The following is a 13,201-nucleotide window of genomic DNA, read 5'->3' as shown; positions in this document are numbered from 1 at the left end:
CAGCTGGCACCTGGGGAAACCTAGCAAACCAGCGCATTTTTGAAAACTAGACACCTAGGGGAATCCAAGATAGGGTGCCTTGTGGTGCTCTGACCAGGTTCTGTTACCCAGAATCCTTTGCAAACCTCAAAATATGACCAAAAAAACACTTTTTCCTCTCATTTCAGTGACAGAAAGTTCTGGAATCTGAGAGGAGCCACAAATTTCCTTTCACCCAGCGTTCCCCCAAGTCTCCCGATAAAAATGGTACCTCACCTGTGTGGGTAGGCCTAGCGCCCACGAAAGGAAATGGCCCAAAACACAACGTGGACACATCACATTTTTTCACAGACAACAGAGGTGTTTTTTACAAAGTGGCTACCTGTGGATTTTGGCCTCTACTCAGCCGGCACCTAGGGAAACCTAGCAAACCAGCCCATTTTTAAAAACTAGACAACTAGGGGAATCCGAGATGGGTTGACTTGTGAGGCTTTGACCAGGTTCTGTTACCCAGAATCCATTGCAAACCTCAAAATTTGACAAAAAAACAATTTTTCCTCTCATTTCGGTGACAGAAAGTTCTGGAATATGAATCTGAGAGGAGCCACAAATTTCCTTACACCCAGCTTTCCCCCAAGTCTCCCGATAAAAATGGTACCTCACTTGTGTGGGTAGGCCTGGCGCCCACGAAAGGAAATGGCCCAAAACACAACGTGGACACATCACATTTTTTCACAGAAAACAGAGGTGTTTTTTACAAAGTGCCTACCTGTGGATTTTGGCCTCTAGCTCTTTCGGCACCTGGGGAAACATAGCAAACCATCACATTTTTGAAAACTAGACAACTAGGGGAATCCGAGATGGGATGACTTCTGAGGATCTGACCAGGTTCTGTTACCCAGAATCCTTTGCAAACCTCAAAATATGACCAAAAAAACACTTTTTCCTCTCATTTCGGTGACAGAAAGTTCTGGAATATGAATCTGAGAGGAGCCACAAATTTCCTTACACCCAGCTTTCCCCCAAGTCTCCCGATAAAAATGGTACCTCACTTGTGTGGGTAGGCCTGGCGCCCACGAAAGGAAATGGCCCAAAACACAACGTGGACACATCACATTTTTTCACAGAAAACAGAGGTGTTTTTTACAAAGTGCCTACCTGTGGATTTTGGCCTCTAGCTCTTTCGGCACCTGGGGAAACATAGCAAACCATCACATTTTTGAAAACTAGACAACTAGGGGAATCCGAGATGGGATGACTTCTGAGGATCTGACCAGGTTCTGTTACCCAGAATCCTTTGCAAACCTCAAAATATGACAAAAAAACACTTTTTCCTCTCATTTCGGTGACAGAAAGTTCTGGAATCTGAGAGGAGCCACAAATTTCCTTCCACCCAGCGTTTCCCCAAGACTCCCGATAAAAATGGTACCTCACCTGTGTGGGTAGGCCTAGCGCCCACAAAAGGAAATGGCCCAAAACACAACGTGGACACATCAAATTTTTTCACAGAAAAGAAAGGTGCTTTTTGCAAAGTGCCTACCTGTGGATTTTGGCTTCTAGCTCAGTCGGCACCTGGGGAAACCTAGCAAACCAGCGCATTTTTTAAAACTAGACACCTAGGGGAATCCAAGATGGGGTGACATATGAGGATCTGACCAGGTTCTGTTACCCAGAATCCTTTGCAAACCTCAAAATACGACCCAAAAAACACTTTTTCCTCTCATTTCGGTGACAGAAAGTTCTGGAATCTGAGAGGAGCCACAAATTTCCTTCCACCCAGCGTTTCCCCAAGTCTCCAGATAAAAATGGTACCTCACTTGTGTCGGTAGGCCTAGCGCCCACGAAAGGAATTGGCCCAAAACACAACATGGACACATCACATTTTTTCACAGAAAACAGAGGTGTTTTTTTACAAAGTGCCTACCTGTGGATTTTGGCCTCTAGCTCAGCCGGCACGTGGGGAAACCTAGCAAACTAGCGCATTTTTGAAAACTAGACACGTAGGGGAATCCAAGATGGGGTGCCTTGTGGGGCTCTGACCAGGTTCTGTTACCCAGAATCCTTTGCAAGCCTCAAATTTTGACCAAAAAACAATTTTTCCTCTCATTTCGGTGACAGAAAGTTCTGGAATATGAATCTGAGAGGAGCCACACATTTCCTTCCACCCAGCGTTCCCCCAAGTCTCCCGATAAAAATGGTGCCTCACCTGTGTGGGTAGCCCTAGCGCCCACGAAAGGAAATGGCCCAAAACACAACGTGGACACATCACATTTTTTCACAGAAAACAGAGGTGTTTTTTACAAAGTGCCTACCTGTGGATTTTGGCCTCTAGCTCAGCCGGCACCTAGGGAAACCTAGCAAACTAGCACATTTTTGAAAACTAGACAACTAGGGGAATCCGAGATGGGGTGACTTCTGAGGATCTGACCAGGTTCTGTTACCAGGAATCCTTTGCAAACCTCAAAATATGACCAAAAAAACACTTTTTCCTCTCATTTCGGTGACAGAAAGTTCTGGAATCTGAGAGGAGCCACAAATTTCCTTCCACCCAGCGATTCCCCAAGTCTCCCGATAAAAATGGTACCTCACCTGTGTGGGTAGGCCTAGCGCCCACAAAAGGAAATGGCCCAAAACACAACGTGAACACATCACATTTTTTCACAGAAAACAGAGGTGTTTTTTACAAAGTGCCTACCTGTGGATTTTGGCCTCTAGCTCAGCCGGCACCTAGGGAAACCTAGCAAACCAGCACATTTTTGAAAACTAGACAACTAGGGGAATCCGAGGTGGGGTGACTTCTGAGGATCTGACCAGGTTCTGTTACCAGGAATCCTTTGCAAACCTCAAAATATGACCAAAAAAACACTTTTTCCTCTCATTTCGGTGACAGAAAGTTCTGGAATCTGAGAGGAGCCACAAATTTCCTTCCACCCAGCGTTTCCCCAAGTCTCCCGATAAAAATGGTACCTCACCTGTGTGGGTAGGCCTAGCGCCCACGAAAGGAAATGGCCCAAAACACAACGTGAACACATCACATTTTTTCACAGAAAACAGAGGTGTTTTTTACAAAGTGCCTACCTGTGGATTTTGGCCTCTAGCTCAGCCGGCACCTAGGGAAACCTAGCAAACCAGCACATTTTTGAAAACTAGACACATAGGGGAATCCAAGATGGGGTGACTTGTGGGGCTTTGACCAGGTTCTGTTACCCAGAATCCATTGCAAACCTCAAAATTTGACCAAAAAAAAAATTTTCCTCTCATTTCGGTGACAGAAAGTTCTGGAATCTGAGAGGAGCCACAAATATCCTCCCACCCAGTGTTCCCCCAAGTCTTCCGATAAAAATGGTACCTCACCTGTGTGGGTAGGCCTAGCGCCCACAAAAGGAAATGGCCCAAAACACAACGTGGACACATCACATTTTTTCACAGAAAACAAAGGTGCTTTTTGCAAAGTGCCTACCTGTGGATTTTGGCCTCTAGCTCAGTCAGCACCTGGGGAAACCTAGCAAACCAGCGCATTTTTGAAAACTAGACACCTAGGGGAATCCAAGATAGGGTGCCTTGTGGTGCTCTGACCAGGTTCTGTTACCCAGAATCCTTTGCAAACCTCAAAATATGACCAAAAAAACACTTTTTCCTCTCATTTCAGTGACAGAAAGTTCTGGAATCTGAGAGGAGCCACAAATTTCCTTTCACCCAGCGTTCCCCCAAGTCTCCCGATAAAAATGGTACCTCACCTGTGTGGGTAGGCCTAGCGCCCACGAAAGGAAATGGCCCAAAACACAACGTGGACACATCACATTTTTTCACAGACAACAGAGGTGTTTTTTACAAAGTGGCTACCTGTGGATTTTGGCCTCTACTCAGCCGGCACCTAGGGAAACCTAGCAAACCAGCCCATTTTTGAAAACTAGACAACTAGGGGAATCCGAGATGGGTTGACTTGTGAGACTTTGACCAGGTTCTGTTACCCAGAATCCATTGCAAACCTCAAAATTTGACAAAAAAACAATTTTTCCTCTCATTTCGGTGACAGAAAGTTCTGGAATATGAATCTGAGAGGAGCCACAAATTTCCTTACACCCAGCTTTCCCCCAAGTCTCCCGATAAAAATGGTACCTCACTTGTGTGGGTAGGCCTGGCGCCCACGAAAGGAAATGGCCCAAAACACAACGTGGACACATCACATTTTTTCACAGAAAACAGAGGTGTTTTTTGCAAAGTGCTTACCTGTGGATTTTGGCCTCTAGCTCTTTCGGCACCTGGGGAAACATAGCAAACCATCACATTTTTGAAAACTAGACAACTAGGGGAATCCGAGATGGGATGACTTCTGAGGATCTGACCAGGTTCTGTTACCCAGAATCCTTTGCAAACCTCAAAATATGACCAAAAAAACACTTTTTCTCTCATTTCGGTGACAGAAAGTTCTGGAATCTGAGAGGAGCCACAAATTTCCTTCCACCCAGCGTTTCCCCAAGACTCCCGATAAAAATGGTACCTCACCTGTGTGGGTAGGCCTAGCGCCCACAAAAGGAAATGGCCCAAAACACAACGTGGACACATCAAATTTTTTCACAGAAAACAAAGGTGCTTTTTGCAAAGTGCCTACCTGTGGATTTTGGCTTCTAGCTCAGTCGGCACCTGGGGAAACCTAGCAAACCAGCGCATTTTTTAAAACTAGACACCTAGGGGAATCCAAGATGGGGTGACATATGAGGATCTGACCAGGTTCTGTTACCCAGAATCCTTTGCAAACCTCAAAATACGACCCAAAAAACACTTTTTCCTCTCATTTCGGTGACAGAAAGTTCTGGAATCTGAGAGGAGCCACAAATTTCCTTCCACCCAGCGTTTCCCCAAGTCTCCAGATAAAAATGGTACCTCACTTGTGTCGGTAGGCCTAGCGCCCACGAAAGGAATTGGCCCAAAACACAACATGGACACATCACATTTTTTCACAGAAAACAGAGGTGTTTTTTTACAAAGTGCCTACCTGTGGATTTTGGCCCCTAGCTCAGCCGGCACGTGGGGAAACCTAGCAAACTAGCGCATTTTTGAAAACTAGACACGTAGGGGAATCCAAGATGGGGTGCCTTGTGGGGCTCTGACCAGGTTCTGTTACCCAGAATCCTTTGCAAGCCTCAAATTTTGACCAAAAAACAATTTTTCCTCTCATTTCGGTGACAGAAAGTTCTGGAATATGAATCTGAGAGGAGCCACACATTTCCTTCCACCCAGCGTTCCCCCAAGTCTCCCGATAAAAATGGTGCCTCACCTGTGTGGGTAGGCCTAGCGCCCACGAAAGGAAATGGCCCAAAACACAACGTGGACACATCACATTTTTTCACAGAAAACAGAGGTGTTTTTTACAAAGTGCCTACCTGTGGATTTTGGCCTCTAGCTCAGCCGGCACCTAGGGAAACCTAGCAAACTAGCACATTTTTGAAAACTAGTCAACTAGGGGAATCCGAGATGGGGTGACTTCTGAGGATCTGACCAGGTTCTGTTACCAGGAATCCTTTGCAAACCTCAAAATATGACCAAAAAAACACTTTTTCCTCTCATTTCGGTGACAGAAAGTTCTGGAATCTGAGAGGAGCCACAAATTTCCTTCCACCCAGCGATTCCCCAAGTCTCCCGATAAAAATGGTACCTCACCTGTGTGGGTAGGCCTAGCGCCCACAAAAGGAAATGGCCCAAAACACAACGTGAACACATCACATTTTTTCACAGAAAACAGAGGTGTTTTTTACAAAGTGCCTACCTGTCGATTTTGGCCTCTAGCTCAGCCGGCACCTAGGGAAACCTAGCAAACCAGCACATTTTTGAAAACTAGACACATAGGGGAATCCAAGATGGGGTGACTTGTGGGGCTTTGACCAGGTTCTGTTACCCAGAATCCATTGCAAACCTCAAAATTTGACCAAAAAACAATTTTTCCTCTCATTTCGGTGACAGAAAGTTCTGAAATCTGAGAGGAGCCACAAATTTCCTCCCACCCAGCGTTCCCCCAAGTCTTCCGATAAAAATGGTACCTCACCTGTGTGGGTAGGCCTAGAGCCCAAAAAAGGAAATGGCCCAAAACACAACGTGGACACATCACATTTTTTCACAGAAAACAAAGATGCTTTTTGCAAAGTGCCTACCTGTGGATTTTGGCCTCTAGCTCAGTCAGCACCTGGGGAAACCTAGCAAACCAGCGCATTTTTTAAAACTAGACACCTAGGGGAATCCAAGATGGGGTGACATATGAGGATCTGACCAGGTTCTGTTACGCAGAATCTTTTGCAAACCTCAAAATATGACCCAAAAACACTTTTTCCTTTCATTTCGGTGACAGAAAGTTCTGGAATCTGAGAGGAGCCACAAATTTCCTTTCCCCCAGCGTTTCCCCAAGTCTCCAGATAAAAATGGTACCTCACTTGTGTCGGTAGGCCTAGCGCCCACGAAAGGAATTGGCCCAAAACACAACATGGACACATCACATTTTTTCACAGAAAACAGAGGTGTTTTTTTACAAAGTGCCTACCTGTGGATTTTGGCCCCTAGCTCAGCCGGCACGTGGGGAAACCTAGCAAACTAGCGCATTTTTGAAAACTAGACACGTAGGGGAATCCAAGATGGGGTGCCTTGTGGGGCTCTGACCAGGTTCTGTTACCCAGAATCCTTTGCAAGCCTCAAATTTTGACCAAAAAACAATTTTTCCTCTCATTTCGGTGACAGAAAGTTCTGGAATATGAATCTGAGAGGAGCCACACATTTCCTTCCACCCAGCGTTCCCCCAAGTCTCCCGATAAAAATGGTGCCTCACCTGTGTGGGTAGGCCTAGCGCCCACGAAAGGAAATGGCCCAAAACACAACGTGGACACATCACATTTTTTCACAGAAAACAGAGGTGTTTTTTACAAAGTGCCTACCTGTGGATTTTGGCCTCTAGCTCAGCCGGCACCTAGGGAAACCTAGCAAACTAGCACATTTTTGAAAACTAGTCAACTAGGGGAATCCGAGATGGGGTGACTTCTGAGGATCTGACCAGGTTCTGTTACCAGGAATCCTTTGCAAACCTCAAAATATGACCAAAAAAACACTTTTTCCTCTCATTTCGGTGACAGAAAGTTCTGGAATCTGAGAGGAGCCACAAATTTCCTTCCACCCAGCGATTCCCCAAGTCTCCCGATAAAAATGGTACCTCACCTGTGTGGGTAGGCCTAGCGCCCACAAAAGGAAATGGCCCAAAACACAACGTGAACACATCACATTTTTTCACAGAAAACAGAGGTGTTTTTTACAAAGTGCCTACCTGTCGATTTTGGCCTCTAGCTCAGCCGGCACCTAGGGAAACCTAGCAAACCAGCACATTTTTGAAAACTAGACACATAGGGGAATCCAAGATGGGGTGACTTGTGGGGCTTTGACCAGGTTCTGTTACCCAGAATCCATTGCAAACCTCAAAATTTGACCAAAAAACAATTTTTCCTCTCATTTCGGTGACAGAAAGTTCTGAAATCTGAGAGGAGCCACAAATTTCCTCCCACCCAGCGTTCCCCCAAGTCTTCCGATAAAAATGGTACCTCACCTGTGTGGGTAGGCCTAGAGCCCAAAAAAGGAAATGGCCCAAAACACAACGTGGACACATCACATTTTTTCACAGAAAACAAAGATGCTTTTTGCAAAGTGCCTACCTGTGGATTTTGGCCTCTAGCTCAGTCAGCACCTGGGGAAACCTAGCAAACCAGCGCATTTTTTAAAACTAGACACCTAGGGGAATCCAAGATGGGGTGACATATGAGGATCTGACCAGGTTCTGTTACGCAGAATCTTTTGCAAACCTCAAAATATGACCCAAAAACACTTTTTCCTTTCATTTCGGTGACAGAAAGTTCTGGAATCTGAGAGGAGCCACAAATTTCCTTTCCCCCAGCGTTTCCCCAAGTCTCCAGATAAAAATGGTACCTCACTTGTGTCGGTAGGCCTAGCACCCACAAAAGGAATTGGCCCAAAACAAAACATGGACACATCACATTTTTTCTCAGAAAACAGAGGTGTTTTTTTACAAAGTGCCTACCTGTGGATTTTGGCCTCTAGCTCAGCCGGCACCTGGGGAAACCTAGCAAACCAGCGCATTTTTGAAAACTAGACACCTAGGGGAATCCAAGCTAGGGTGCCTTGTGGTGCTCTGACCAGGTTCTGTTACCCAGAATCCTTTGCAAACCTCAAAATTTGACCAAAAAAAACACCTTTTCCTCTCATTTCGGTGACAGAAAATTCTGGAATCTGAGAGGAGCCACAAATTTCCTTTCACCCAGCATTCCCCCAAGTCTCCCGATACCAATGGTACCTCACCTGTGTGGGTAGGCCTAGCGCCCACGAAAGGAAATGGCCCAAAACACAACGTGGACACCTCACATTTTTTCACAGAAAACAGAGGTGTTTTTTACAAAGTGGCTACCTGTGGATTTTGGCCTCTACTCAGCCGGCACCTAGGGAAACCTAGCAAACCAGCCCATTTTTGAAAACTAGACAACTAGGGGAATCCGAGATGGGGTGACTTGTGGGGCTTTGACCAGGTTCTGTTACCCAGAATCCATTGCAAACCTCATAATTTGACCCAAAAACAATTTTTCCTCTCATTTCAGTGACAGAAAGTTCTGGAATATGAATCTGAGAGGAGCCACAAATTTCCTTACACCCAGCGTTCCCCCAAGTCTCCCGATAAAAATGGTACCTCACTTGTGTGGGTAGGCCTGGCGCCCACGAAAGGAAATGGCCCAAAACACAACGTGGACACATCACATTTTTTCACAGAAAACAGAGGTGTTTTTTGCAAAGTGCTTACCTGTGGATTTTGGCCTCTAGCTCTTTCGGCACCTGGGGAAACGTAGCAAACCATCACATTTTTGAAAACTAGACAACTAGGGGAATCCGAGATGGGGTGACTTCTGAGGATCTGACCAGGTTCTGTTACCCAGAATCCTTTGCAAACCTCAAAATATGACCAAAAAAACACTTTTTCCTCTCATTTCGGTGACAGAAAGTTCTGGAATCTGAGAGGACCCACAAATTTCCTTCTACCCAGCGTTTCCCCAAGTCTCCCGATAAAAATGGTACCTCACCTGTGTGGGTAGGCCTAGCGCCCACGAAAGGAAATGGCCCAAAGCACAACGTGGACACATCACATTTTTTCACAGAAAACAGAGGTGTTTTTTACAAAGTGCCTACCTGTGGATTTTGGCCTCTAGCTCAGCCGGCACCTAGGGAAACCTAGCAAACCATCACATTTTTTAAAACTAGACAACTAGGGGAATCCGAGATGGGGTGACTTCTGAGGATCTGACCAGGTTCTGTTACCCAGAATCCTTTGCAAACCTCAAAATATGACCAAAAAAACACTTTTTCCTCTCATTTCGGTGACAGAAAGTTCTGCAATCTGAAAGGAGCCACAAATTTCCTCCCACCCAGCGTTCCCCCAAATCTTCCGATAAAAATGGTACCTCACCTGTGTGGGTAGGCCTAGCGCCCACAAAAGGAAATGGCCCAAAACACAACGTGGACACATCACATTTTTTCACAGAAAACAAAGGTGCTTTTTGCAAAGTGCCTACCTGTGGATTTTGGCCTCTAGCTCAGTCGGCACCTGGGGAAACCTAGCAAACCAGCGCATTTTTTAAAACTAGACACCTAGGGGAATCCAAGATGGGGTGACATATGAGGATCTGACCAGGTTCTGTTACCCAGAATCCTTTGCAAACCTCAAAATACGACCCAAAAAACACTTTTTCCTCTCATTTCGGTGACAGAAAGTCCTGGAATCTGAGAGGAGCCACAAATTTCCTTCCACCCAGCGTTTCCCCAAGTCTCCAGATAAAAATGGTACCTCACTTGTGTCGGTAGGCCTAGCGCCCACGAAAGGAATTGGCCCAAAACACAACATGGACACATCACATTTTTTCACAGAAAACAGAGGTGTTTTTTTACAAAGTGCCTACCTGTGGATTTTGGCCTCTAGCTCAGCCGGCACCTGGGGAAACCTAGCAAACCAGCGCATTTTTGAAAACTAGACACCTAGGGGAATCCAAGATGGGGTGCCTTGTGGGGCTCTGACCAGGTTCTGTTACCCAGAATCCTTTGCAAGCCTCAAATTTTGACCAAAAAACAATTTTTCCTCTCATTTCGGTGACAGAAAGTTCTGGAATATGAATCTGAGAGGAGCCACAAATTTCCTTCCACCCAGCGTTCCCCCAAGTCTCCCGATAAAAATGGTACCTCACCTGTGTGGGTAGGCCTAGCGCCCACGAAAGGAAATGGCCCAAAACACAACGTGAACACATCACATTTTTTCACAGAAAACAGAGGTGTTTTTCACAAAGTGCCTACCTGTGGATTTTGGTCTCCAGCTCAGCCGGCACCTACGGAAACCTAGCAAACCAGCACATTTTTGAAAACTAGACACATAGGGGAATCCAAGATGGGGTGACTTGTGGGGCTTTGACCAGGTTCTGTTACCCAGAATCCATTGCAAACCTCAAAATTTGACCAAAAAACAATTTTTCCTCTCATTTCGGTGACAGAATTTTCTAGAATCTGAGAGGAGCCACAAATTTCCTCCCACCCAGCGTTCCCCCAAGTCTTCCGATAAAAATGGTACCTCACCTGTGTGGGTAGGCCTAGAGCCAAAAAAAGGAAATGGCCCAAAACACAACGTGGACACATCACATTTTTTCACAGAAAACAAAGATGCTTTTTACAAAGTGCCTACCTGTGGATTTTGGCCTCTAGCTCAGTCAGCACCTGGGGAAACCTAGCAAACCAGCGCATTTTTTAAAACTAGACACCTAGGGGAATCCAAGATGGGGTGACATATGAGGATCTGACCAGGTTCTGTTACGCAGAATCCTTTGCAAACCTCAAAATATGACCCAAAAACACTTTTTCCTTTCATTTCGGTGACAGAAAGTTCTGGAATCTGAGAGGAGCCACAAATTTCCTTCCACCCAGCGTTTCCCCAAGTCTCCAGATAAAAATGGTACCTCACTTGTGTCGGTAGGCCTAGCGCCCACAAAAGGAATTGGCCCAAAACAAAACATGGACACATCACATTTTTTCACAGAAAACAGAGGTGTTTTTTTACAAAGTGCCTACCTGTGGATTTTGGCCTCTAGCTCAGCCGGCACCCGGGGAAACCTAGCAAACCAGCGCATTTTTGAAAACTAGACACCTAGGGGAATCCAAGCTAGGGTGCCTTGTGGTGCTCTGACCAGGTTCTGTTACCCAGAATCCTTTGCAAACCTCAAAATTTGACCAAAAAAACACTTTTTCCTCTCATTTCGGTGACAGAAAATTCTGGAATCTGAGAGGAGCCACAAATTTCCTTTTACCCAGCGTTCCCCCAAGTCTCCCGATACCAATGGTACCTCACCTGTGTGGGTAGGCCTAGCGCACACGAAAGGAAATGGCCCAAAACACAACGTGGACACATCACATTTTTTCACAGAAAACAGAGGTGTTTTTTACAAAGTGGCTACCTGTGGATTTTGGCCTCTACTCAGCCGGCACCTAGGGAAACCTAGCAAACCAGCCCATTTTTTAAAACTAGACAACTAGGGGAATCCGAGATGGGGTGACTTGTGGGGCTTTGACCAGGTTCTGTTACCCAGAATCCATTGCAAACCTCAAAATTTGACCAAAAAACAATTTTTCCTCTCATTTCGGTGACAGAAAGTTCTGGAATATGAATCTGAGAGGAGCCACAAATTTCCTTACACCTAGCGTTCCCCCAAGTCTCCCGATAAAAATGGGACCTCACTTGTGTGGGTAGGCCTAGCGCCCACAAAAGGAAATGGCCCAAAACACAACGTGGACACATCACATTTTTTCACAGAAAACAGAGGTGTTTTTTGCAAAGTGCTTACCTGTGGATTTTAGCCTCTAGCTCTTTCGGCACCTGGGGAAACCTAGCAAACCATCACATTTTTTAAAACTAGACAACTAGGGGAATCCGAGATGGGGTGACTTCTGAGGATCTGACCAGGTTCTGTTACCCAGAATCCTTTGCAAACCTCAAAATATGACCAAAAAAACACTTTTTCCTCTCATTTCGGTTACAGAAAGTTCTGGAATCTGAGAGGAGCCACAAATTTCCTTCCACCCAGCGTTTCCCCAAGTCTCCCGATAAAAATGGTACCTCACCTGTGTGGGTAGGCCTAGCGCCCACGAAAGGAAATGGCCCAAAACACAACGTGAACACATCACATTTTTTCACAGAAAACAGAGGTGTTTTTTACAAAGTGCCTACCTGTGGATTTTGGCCTCTAGCTCAGCCGGCACCTAGAGAAACCTAGCAAACCAGCACATTTTTGAAAACTAGACACCTAGGGGAATCCAAGATGGGGTGACTTGTGGGGCTTTGACCAGGTTCTGTTACCCAGAATCCATTGCAAACCTCAAAATTTGACCAAAAAACAATTTTTCCTCTCATTTCGGTGACAGAAAGTTCTGCAATCTGAAAGGAGCCATAAATTTCCTCCCACCCAGCGTTCCCCCAAGTCTACCGATAAAAATGGTACCTCACCTGTGTGGGTAGGCCTAGCGCCCACAAAAGGAAATGGCCCAAAACACAACGTGGACACATCACATTTTTTCACAGAAAACAAAGGTGCTTTTTGCAAAGTGCCTACCTGTGGATTTTGGCTTCTAGCTCAGTCGGCACCTGGGGAAACCTAGCAAACCAGCGCATTTTTTAAAACTAGACACCTAGGGGAATCCAAGATGGGGTGACATATGAGGATCTGACCAGGTTCTGTTACCCAGAATCCTTTGCAAACCTCAAAATACGACCCAAAAAACACTTTTTCCTCTCATTTCGGTGACAGAAAGTTCTGGAATCTGAGAGGAGTCACAAATTTCCTTCCACCCAGCGTTTCCCCAAGTCTCCAGATAAAAATGGTACCTCACTTGTGTCGGTAGGCCTAGCGCCCACGAAAGGAATTGGCCCAAAACACAACATGGACACATCACATTTTTTCACAGAAAACAGAGGTGTTTTTTTACAAAGTGCCTACCTGTGGATTTTGGCCTCTAGCTCAGCCGGCACCTGGGGAAATCTAGCAAACTAGCGCATTTTTGAAAACTAGACACGTAGGGGAATCCAAGATGGGGTGCCTCGTGGGGCTCTGACCAGGTTCTGTTACCCAGAATCCTTTGCAAGCCTCAAATTTTGACC

The sequence above is a fragment of the Pleurodeles waltl genome, chromosome 9 (genome assembly GCF_031143425.1).
Source record: "Pleurodeles waltl isolate 20211129_DDA chromosome 9, aPleWal1.hap1.20221129, whole genome shotgun sequence".
Lineage (NCBI taxonomy): Eukaryota > Metazoa > Chordata > Amphibia > Caudata > Salamandridae > Pleurodeles > Pleurodeles waltl.
Note: the sequence above shows the minus strand (reverse complement) of the source record.